The sequence below is a fragment of the Fukomys damarensis genome, unplaced genomic scaffold (assembly GCF_012274545.1).
Source record: "Fukomys damarensis isolate Sample0158 unplaced genomic scaffold, DMR_v1.0_HiC HiC_scaffold_37, whole genome shotgun sequence".
NCBI classification, from domain to species: Eukaryota; Metazoa; Chordata; class Mammalia; order Rodentia; family Bathyergidae; genus Fukomys; species Fukomys damarensis.
The window spans coordinates 14,757,995-14,769,917 of NW_022900949.1; positions in this window are offsets into that span (position 1 = coordinate 14,757,995).

An 11,923-nucleotide genomic window follows, 5' to 3' on the forward strand; every position below is an offset into this window, starting at 1 on the left:
AGTACTACTTAGCTATAAAAATGATCAATTAGAGACACTTATAGTTAATGGATGCACACTGAGGCTATACTCTTAAGTGAAAAAAAGGGAAATACATGTGTAAATACCAAATAGTTTCTCTGCTGTGAGAAACTGAAAGTGTATTAAGGATCAAAAGGCATAATTTATACTGTTAAATAGGAAGAAAAGATCTAAAGGGGAACATAAAGTGGGAGAGAATTAGGAAAGAAAAGAAAGGAATGGAATTAATATAAGAAAATACCAAAGTGGCAAAAAAGCATTTGTAAATCAGGAGGGTTGGAGGGATCGAAGGGAGGTCAGTGAAATGGGGAAAAAGTAAGGATCAAGATAGACTATATAAATGTACAAATTTCCAGTGATGAATGTCATATTGTATATCTAAAATGTACCAATAAAATTAATTTTAAAAATATATATGTGGAGAGCCATGCCGTCTCCTGCCTGGAGCCACCATCGCTACCAGTAAGGTAGCCTTGTGGATGCGCTTGAACCCCCATAACTCCACTTACCCCTACCCAATTGCCAGTGTGCATGCACTCTCAGACCTCCTGATTGTGCCAGTCTTTGGACCCACTCTGCAGAGGGAGAGGTGGTCATAAAGGGTATTTTTCTGAATTCCCAACTTTGAACATCTTTAAAGAAAGGGCGTGGGAAACTGGTAGTAGAATGGTGTGGAGTTCAACTGTTCAGAAGGTTGGAGAACTCAAACTGGGCCTTGCAGCTTGAGGTCAGTCTGCATCATGAGGTTCAGCCATCAGCTAACTGAGATCAGTGGTCTTGAGTCCTAGCTCTGTCTGAGCCATTAAATGGTAAATATGCTATATGGAAGAGTTTATTCACTGCAGACATGTTCTGGACTGCTTCTTGATTTCAATTTAATTCAAATGATTTAAGGGTGATAGACTAGTGACTACCACAGGTGGTCAGTTTCCAAGTTGTGCTTGATCATATTGTGTTGCTTATTGTATCGATAAAGAATAGTGGCTGATTTGATGAACAGTTTTCTCTGATGTTGTGAAGATGAGAATATCTGTGGGTCGTTAGAGACCCAGAAGCGAGGGTAAAACTATATCAGGAAGATTTGAGTGACAACCCAGAGATTAAACAAAAGGCAGGCCAACAACAAAAATAAAAATAAGAAAACATTTAAGCAAGGAACAAAGACAGACTTCCAGTTCACCGATGGCAAACAGTAGGACAAATGAGAATGAAAAGCCTGATAGCGAACCACCAGGGAACCCTGAACTCAAAGGACAGGAAGTAACAAAACAGATCAATCAGGCTCTAGAAAAATTCAAAACAAATAATTTCCCAGACAACCATAGAGATGGTGAGCAAAATGAAAGTCATGATTCGAGACTCTAGAGCAGAAACTGACAAAAAAATAGCTGAGCTCAGGACCATGATAGAATCCATGAAGGCTCAGCATAAGAAAGAAATGGGAAAAATAAAGACCCGACATAGGAAGGAAATGGAATCCATAAAACAGTTTCAAACAGATATCTAGGAGATTAAACGCTCCATTGAAAGTGTACACAAGAGAATAAAAGAATGTGAAGATAGAATCTGAGGTAAAGAAGATAAGTTTGCAGTCAGTGACTGTGAAAAGAAAGGCCTCTTAAAAACAGTAGGGGATCAGGAGAAATCAATCGAACAACTCCTAGATGATGCAAAGAAGAGTAACATAAGACTGATAGGAATCCATAAAGTAGCAGGAGAAAATACAAATGACTTAAAAAGCTGTTCACAGAATTAATGACAGAAAACTTTCCAAACAGAGGGGAAGAATTTGACATACCCATAAGTGAGGCATATAGTACACCAACTAACCACAATCAAGAATAATCTGCACCTAAGCATATAATAATCAAGATCCCAGAAACCCAACAGAAGAACAAAATACTACAAGAGATAAGAGAAAAGAAACAAATCACATGCAAAGGAAAGCTCATCAGAATCAAAGCAGACTTTTCAACACAAACCCTTAGGGCAAGAAGAGCCTGGAGTGAGATATTTCAAGTACTAAAAGAGAACAACCTCCAACCTAGACTGATGTATCCTGAAAAACTCTCTTTCAAAATGAATGAGGAAATAAGATACTTCCACAACAAAGAACACCTGAGAAACTACATGAAATACCAAACCAGCACTACAAGCAATTCTAAACAAGATCCTAGAAAAAGACAATGAAGGCAACAATACCATGAGGCCCAACAGAGCAAATTCAATAATCAAAGCAAGAAACTAAAAGGAGAAGGTGAAAAAGTAAAAAGAATCAACAAAAGGCCAATATCATGATAATAATAAGTCAGTACATGTCAGTTATAACCAACAATGTCAATGGCCTCAACTCACCAATCAAGAAAAATAGACTGGTAGAATGGAATAAGAAGCAAAATCCAACAATATGTTGTATACAAGAAATATACCTAGTGCAAAAAGAAGCCCATAGGCTGAAAATGAAAGGGTGGAAAAAAATTCTCCATGTAACAGGAGCCCAGAAAAAAGCAGGTGTAGCAATCTTATTTGCAGACAAAGTAAATTTCAAACTAAAACTGATTCTAGTATTATAGATGTAGGACAGTACTGTATCATACCTCTGTGAATGTAAAATATTTTGTACCTGCTTTATGATGCATAGTAGTGACCGTGCTTTACCAGAGCTACTTTTAAAGATATTACTCTAGAATGTTCTTTTTCCAGATGATAATTAAGATGCTAATAAAAAAATGGTGCCAGGTACCACAACAGCAACAGAACTTTCCTCTTTTCTGGATATTATTCTTTTCTTTCTTTTTTTAAAGGATGCTGAATGTCTACAATTTTGTTCAGATGACTGCAGAACCTGGAGAAGCTTGTTGCTACTATTGATGCATAACATACTGCTATTATTGGTCTTTTTATATAAATTACACACACACACACACACACACACACACACAAATATATATATATATAAAATTTGAATTTTTGGAAACATTAACTGTGCTGTCAACTTTGGAAAAAGTTATTCCAATTTACTGTGTTGAGTTGGCATTGTATAGAAATTGACAGCAATATTGGTCTAGAATTGTTAATTTTTTTATTTTTATTTTATTTTTTCCATTTTTAGAGGGGTAATGTGCTGTATTAAATATGTAAGGTTATATATACATGGGTTTGATTACAGAAACTAATAAAGCATTCTCTAAATAATAAAAAAAAGAATAAGATAAGACTTCAAGAGCAAGAAGCAATTTAAATATGTTCAAGGACCATCTCCATCTTCAGAATTAAGGAATATTTTAATATTACATCATTGCCTTTTCTCTTTTACTTTCCTCTTTTAGTTTTATTTTAGGCTTCCCTATTTTTAATGTTCATACAGAGATTTATTTAACCAAAACACCGAATAGTTTCTCTGGTGAGAAACACTATAATATTACACAGGATTCTAATGAGAAAATTAATAATGTGAAATAGGAAGTAAAGGGCTAAAGGTGTAGGGAAAGTGGGAAGCGTGGGAGAAAGGTAGTAGGGAGAGGAAAAATATGAGAAATTGAAAAAATGGAAATAAAGTGTTTGTAAATGAGGAAGGGGTGAAAGGAGGGCAGGGACTAGGGGAAAAATGAGAATCAAGACCTATCATGTAAAGGTACAGGATCCCAATAATGAATGCAACTGTATTGTATACCTAGATTTTGCCAATAAATTTAATAAAAAGAATATATGTGTGTGTGTGTGTGTGTGTGTGTGTGTGTGTGTGTGTGTGTGTGTGTATGTAAACTACTAAACTTCAGGGCAATATCTATTGTGTTTTTCACTATTTACAAGATCATTATGTAATCTTAACATAAATTATTAAGAAAATTATTTATTATCACTTAATCTATATTAAGTATATTTTAGTTAACCACTGTGTCAACTTGGGTAAGAAATGCCCAACTGGTTGGCTTAGCATAGTTTGTGTTGTTCCTGAATGGATTTATTGAAAAGAAAAAACCCACCCTGGGTGTAAGTAGCACTGTGCAATAGCCCAAATGGAATAAAAACAGTAAAGAACAAGGAAGACTCACTCTATTTCTTTGAAGGAGTGTCAATCTTCACCTTTTATTAAATCTGTTTCTTTAATGATCACTGATTGGTGCTGAGTTTGTACAAGGAGTGGCTCTAGACAAATAAAATTATAATAATAGAATTATTTATGGCTTTATTGCTTCTCAGGTTTAACTCTCTAATTTGATAAGACCAAAAGATGTCATAGTCTCTCCTAATAATGTGCAGAGTACTAATATTCCCTTGTGTGAACTGTTTAAAGTAACATATAAAGTAGATCAATTTGATTATCCTAATTCACCACTTATGAGAGGTGAGGAATTTACTGACTCCACACATTTCCTCTTGAATATTTTTGACAGAGAGCAAAATATAAGGATGCCAGCAGGTTTGGTCTTAACATCTCTGGACAAACTAATGGACGAAAGTAATGAGCATAAAGCATGCATAGAAAATCTAAAGTCTTCTGAGAAAAAAAATAGTAAAGGCACAAAAAGCTCAAAGATTCAAATTCCAAGCATCATACACACATAAAGAACCTAAAACTTTCTAAGTGTGCTCTGAAAAGGACTATTCCCGCCTTCAACCACAGGGCTGAGATTGATGAATCCCAAACAATGGATTTCATAATTCAACTGGCTGACCCACAGCATAAATTTAATGCCCACGCTCAAAGGTTATCTGAAGTTAAGGTGAAGACAATGATTGGAAAAGAATGAGATCCCAGAAACTGGAATAGAAATGTTTGGGAGGATCCTGAGGAGGACAGGACATTGATCTCTTAGGTTCACATGAGGTTGTTTTGCCAGAGGAAGAGATTTCCCAACCCAGACTCTCCTATCCCTGAGGAAACCAACTGTGTGTTGACCAAAAGTGATGTTGCTGACACTCCTATGCACCTAACATCACCATAGACTTTTGCATCTAGACCAGAATCAAAACACAGAAGACTCCTAAATGTTATGCCCATAATATGATCCAAGACAAAGTCTATTATATTTCCAAAGAATTTTTTGAGTTTTTTAACTCTTTATAATCTCAGGCCTAATAAACAAGTGTAAGTACAGGAATGGATTTTAATGTATAGGGTAATGGTGGCAAGAAAACATAGATTTAAATCAGTCTGAGTCTACTATGTCACATTTTAAATAGGGCATTTTAAAAATTTTAGTATTATAGCTTATGTATGTGATTCACAGACTTAAAACAATATTTTAATTAATCTTATGTATGTAACTAGATATTGTTACAATATAAACTACAGAGGTGTCCCATAGGCACTAGGTAGATTAGAAATATATGAAAGTGCTATGAAGGCAAAAATATTATTGACACATGTGCATTGACATTAAAATAACCAGGTGATTTAAAGGCAGCAGATTACTTTGAGGAACATGCATGTAGGATAATAGAGTGATGCAAATATATTAATAACTCTAATTTCAGAGTTGTTCTCCTAAAGCATTCTAAAATATGACCTCTGAAGCACATATGGTATTAGTAAATGTTCATTTTAAAATTATGGGTATTAGTGGGCATATTTATAGGTAAAATATTTTTTTAATTCCTTGCAATAATTGTAAACAATGTAATTGTTGACACCATTTTATAGGTGAGGATATTTCCCAGATGTATTTACTTTATATTCTGTGCTTACTCTTTGCATTTTTCTCATTTACTCATACTGAGAAAAGAACAAACAACAAATCTTACCTACCTTCAAGTAATTTAGTTTAGAGAATTGTAATGCCTGCGGAAGAACATGATGATATGAAAACCTATTAAATGGCTTAAGAATGGTGGGACTCCAGTTTAAGCTTTGCATTCTAACCTGGTGGTAAATTAGTTAGACATGAATGACTTTTCCAATCAGAAAAAAAAAAGAAAGCAGTGTTCCTAGAGCACTCACAATAGAATACACATGTGGGTGGGGAGTGATGTCTTCCTTCAAGGATACTTTATTGAGGTAAGATGGTGTTGACACATGTAGAAAAATTAAAAAATGAAAAGTGTTCATAATGTTGTATTATGTTTTTTCATCATCAACAGTGCAGTGTACACAAATGCCAAACTTATGTTCTACAATAATACTGTTTAGATATATTTTACTTAAATTTATCAAAAAACTGAAGAAGTTAGGCACACACATTACATATTAATGATTCAAATAGGAAAAAAATATTGAAAGAGAACATTATCCAAAAAAGAAGAAAATAAAAAAGCACAATGGAAACCCCAATGAACACCCCTAGAAGATGAGTGGCAATGCTTTCTGATTGGAAACTATCAAATTTATTTTAGTGTGGAAATAGTTCTAGTTCTTGCATTCTGTTTTAAATGATAAAAGCCAAAGGAAATTTTACTGTTACTTTCTACTTGGTGCCAATTCTTTCTTTTTTCTATTCCTCTTGTTTTTCTCAAAGGTTCCCCAAAAATATAGAAGCACAGAATGTAACACATGTCTCAGAATTTCATATTATGTCTCTTTCAGAGGATCCTCACTTGCAACACATTTTCTTTGGTCCATTCCTGTCCATGTACTTAGTCACAGTGCTTGGAAATCTGCTCATTATGTGGGTCATCAGCTCTGAATCCCAACACCATACCACATATACTTCCTCCTCTCAAGCCCGTCCTTCTCTGACATCTGCTTAATCTCTACAACAGTCCCAGAGATGATTGTTGACATTCGTTCTCAGAGCACAGTCATCTCTGTGGGCTGCCTGATGCAGCTATCTCTGTTTCTCATCTTTGCCTTTATAGATGACATGCTTCTGACAGTGACAGTCTATGACAGGTTGGTAGCCATCTGTTAGACTCTGAACCCAAGTCTCTGTGGATATTTTGTATTTATGTCTTCTTCATCAGCATTTTTTTCTCATTGAGTTTATTGGTACACTTAAGGTAAACAGTACAGTTATATTCATTATGGGAATCTTGTACCTTTACATGCCAGGTCTTGGTTCTCATTTTTCCCCTTATCCCTACCCTCCCTTCACACCCTCTTCCCTTCCCTGTTTACAAATACTTTATTTCCATTTTTTTCATTTTCTCATTTATTTCTTTTCCCTTATTTCCTTTTCCCTACCATTCCCACTTCCCCTATACCATTAGCCCTTTTCTTCACACTGTCAATTATCTCATTAGGATCTTATGTACTTATTACAGTTTTTCACACCAGAGAAACTATTTAGTATTTACACATGTGTGACTTATTTATTGCGTTTAGGATTATATCCTCAATATATATCCATTTTCCTATGAATAAATCTAATTTCTCATTCTTTATGGCTGAGCAGTATTCCATTTCAGAGAAAAACCACATCTTCTCTATCCATTCTCCAACTAAAGGGCAAACGGGCTGTTTCCAAGTTTTAGCTATTACAAATTGTTCTGCTATTAACATAGGTGTGTGTATATCACTGTGATATGATTCTTTTAATTCTTTTGGAAAGATACCCAGCAGAAAGGTGGCTGGGTCAAATGGAACCTCTACTTCCAGCTGTTGGAGGTATCTTCATATTGATTTCCATAGTGGTTGCACCAGTCTGAACTCCCACCAACAATGGAGATGGGTTCCTTTCTTCCCACAACCCTGCCAACATTTGTTATTGGTCAATTTCTTGATAGCAGCCATTCTTTGTGGGATGAGGTGGAATCTCATTGTTGTTTTTATTTGCATCTCTCAAATGACCAGTGATGTAGAACATTTTTTCATATATTTACTTGCTGCTTTTACTTCTTTGTCTGAGAAATGTCTGTTAATTTCAGATGCCAATTTTTCAATTGGGACTTTATATTTGGGAGCTGATTGTTTTGAGTTCTTTATGTATTCTAGATAATAGTCCTTTGTCTGAGGAGCATCTGGTAATTTTTGTCCCACATTGTAGGATGTCTTTTAGTTCTGAGGATGGTTTCTTTTGCAGTGCAGAAGCTTTTTAATGAGATGAGATCCCAGTTGTTGAATCTTTCTACTAGTTCCTCTGCTACTGAATATTTGTTTATAAAGTATTTTCCTATGCCAATGTCTTCAAGAGTTCTACCTAACTTATCTTCCAGCAAATTTATTGTCTCTTTTTTTATATTTAGATCTTTAATCCACTTAGATTTTAATTTAGTGCATGGTGAAAGATAAGGGTCATTTTAATCTTTGGCAGGTTGAAATCCAGTTTCTCCAACACCATTTATTAAAAGAAGATATCCTTCATCCAGTGAGGATGGTCAACTCCTTTGTTAAAGATGAGGTAGCTGAGTATATCTGGAGTTGTTTGTGTATCTTTCAATCTATTCCACTTACCCTCATGTCTGTTTCTTTGGCAGTACCAGATGCATATTAAATTTTACTAATAGTAAAAAATTTTACTAATATTTTTCCCACTTTAAAAAATCAGTTAATCAGCTATCTGCTGATTAAATTAAACATAGAGACAGAAAGATCCCTGATTTTTTTTGTAGTAATGGTCATTTCATGCTAGATCCACCTGAAAATGCCTTATTAAGTTGAGAATAGTATTGCCATAAACTGCAATCCTAAAAAGGAATACAAAATCATTACTATCTTAGAAAATCTCATAATCTGTTATTTAGATAATAAAGCTTCTTTTAAACCAGTTAGCCCAATCTTCTAATTCACAGATGAACTTATTAAATCCCAAAGGTTAGAAGCATTGTGCTGCATATTTTTACTAACAGATATTAAATAAGGCTGAAAAAAATAATTCCACATGTAGTGGTGACAGCCCTAGAAGAGGGGCTTTTGTCCTCATCTATATTTTCTGTAAAGTATGTAAGTCACTTGATGACTCTCTGCTCTCATCTGTTCCCTAGAAATGATGGGAGTAATGCCCATTAGAGGCATAGGTGGCAATAAATATAATAAATATTTCATTGTGGTTTTTAAATCAAAATCGTAAGCAATATTGGAGTGGAAGATATATTCCAAATAAAATTTAGAGATTTTTTTTATATGGCAGAAAGTTAGAAGCCTGTAGTGCTCTACAGAAGTCATTCATTGAATAAAAATCTTAAAATGTTTCTAAATCCATGCAATAAAGTATCTGTTTCCCAGGTTTTTCTCTCTGTTTGTATGTCTTTGCCTTCCCTTTACTTCTTTTTGGTTTTTCTTTGTTTGTTTGTTGTTGTTGTTGTTGTTTTGTTTTGTTTTGTTTTTTCATTTTTGTCAAAATCTATGACTTCTTATAATTGATTGCTGAAGATTCTTATAAATGGAAAAAGATTCATCCCAGAAAATTCATGTTGCACACATACAGAGCATTGTTTTCTCTTTTTTCTACTTCTATTGGACATGATTGTAAGGAATTATATAGCAAACAAAAAAGCAACTGTGTGTGGAAATCGCACTGCCTACTGATCCCAATGATGAACGTAACTATTTTATACCTAAATTCTACCAATAAACATAATAAAACAAAGAGGAAGGAGAAAAAAGCACTCTGTGGACTCAGTGATGCGTTGTGGAGTGCAAAAGTCTTCTCCATGGGCCAGGGATATAGCTCAGAGGCTTAGTGCCTGTCTAGCAAGCATGAGGTCCTGAGATAGATCATCAGTACCAAAAAAATAAAACTAAGAAAGTCTTCGCCATTTCTTTTATTTTTAATTCATTAATTTTATTACTACATGTTAGGTATACATTATGTTGATATTCATTGTTGGAAATTGGTACCTTTACATAATATACCTTAGCTCTTTTTTTTCCCTCATTCCCATGCTCTTCATTGAACCTCTCTACCCCTCCCTTATTTACAAAGGCTTTGTTTCCATTTTTTCCTTTGCTCATATTATGTTCATTCCCTTTTTCCTTTCCCCTACCTCTCCTACTTCCCCTTCCACTCTGCATGTTTTCTTCCTATTTCTAATTTTCCATTATATATTTTGATCCTTATTTACAATTTCAGTTTTTCATACCAGAGAAACTATGTGGGATTCACACGTGTGCCCTACATATTTCACTTAAGAATATGGCCTCAATGTACATTCTTTTACTCCCCCATCCTATCAGACTTCTATCCACTGGTGCAACTCATTGGGCAGCTCCCTTGTTATGATTTAAATTGTTTAGTTTGTCACTGAGTGAAGGAGTTGAAGACTTGGAGGATGTCCTCCCTCTATAGGCAACATTCACTTAGTTTCAGTTTCACCTCTGTGGGCATGGCCAGCTGGAGATCTCTGCCTTTGTCTTATCATAGGTCACATTTTTTATTTTTATTCATTTTTCATTAATTTTTTTCATGTAGAATCAGTCATAATATCTATTCTTTCTGATTTTGTTTCAATTTTCTTAATCATATTTTATTTAAAATTTATCCATAGTTGAAACATAGAAAAATAAAAATTACACATTTTGATGCTTACCATTAATGTATTGTTAATGTTACTTATTTTGCAATTTTTGAAAATGATTAAACATGATACTGGGAAACAGCTGTGTCAACAAAAGCACCTCAACTTCAAGAAGATATGAGCCAGAGCTCTGCTCCAACCCCAGAGGCTTGGGCACACATGCCCAAACCAAAGGCCCACCCAGAAAATAGCTGCACGGTGCACAAACTTCAGCAAGAGGCCAGCCCCCTAGCATCAGTAAATGCTCTCATATCCTGAGAGCAGTGGTGTGGACTAGAGTGGTATGGCTGCAGCCAGATCCCAGCCAGGGCCCTGCCTTGATCTCAGTGGCCTGGACACACAGACCAAAGCCAGGATTCTGCCTAGAAGACAGCTGCACAGGCTCACAAGCAACAGAGGCTCACTCAGTACCATACTGTGCTGAGAATATAGCCAGAAGACTACACAGACAACAGGAATTGTGGGTGCACAGCACCCAGCCAAAGGAACTCCCAGACAGGAAGTACATAGGTGATCTAGCCAGAGCCATACCTAGGTACAATCACAAGTATGAACAGACCCTAGCCAGAAACCCTCCCAGTCAATAGATCAGCTAAGGAATCCAAAAGGCAACCATTCTTTTCTTATTTTTATTTTTTATTTTTTGTACTGTGGATCAAACTTGGGACATTGTGCTTGCCAGGAAGGTGGCAGAAAAACTGAAATAAATGCCCAGTACTAGAAGGAAACCATTGTGAACACAGAAATTGGTACACTATTGAGCAGCAAAGAAAAAGCAGCTCAGTGTCTTGCTGAGAATTTAAGGCTAATGGGTTAACAAAAAGTTGCCTCAACAAAGGCACAGAAGTCTGCATTTGCTGAAATGAGAAGACGCACAAATAAGTTTCTAAACCAGACTTCCAGTTCTCCTAAGGAACCCCAAAGAAAAATGAGACAGAGCAATCTGATACTCACAAACCTAGACTCTGTGAACTGTCAGTGAAAGAGGATCTGGAAAATAACAAAATCAGAAACTCAAATAACAACATAGATTGTGCCCATAGTGTAAGACATGAATAATACATCTAGAGCAGACACATATAAAAATAGAGGAGCTGAGGAATATGATGGAATCCTAACATAGGAAACAAATGGAATCCATAAAAGTGATTCAAACAGATTTTCAAGAGATTAAAAACTCCATTGAAAGATCATGTACCAGAATGAGCCAATGTGAGGACAGAATTTCAGCATAGAAGATAACAATGCAATGAGTGGCCCACAAAACATTTTCTTAAAAATAGTAAGGGACCATGAGAATTCAATCCAGCAGCTCCTAGATGATGCAAAGAAGACTGATCAGAGTCAATGAAGAAATAGGAAAGTGTACAGACAACATATTTTTTTTCACATAAGTAATGGCAAAATATTCCCAAGTATGGGAAAACAAAGTGATATACAGATAAGTGAGGCGTATAGAACTTCAACTAGCAATGCTAAAAAAATCTACAAAAAGGCATATAATTGT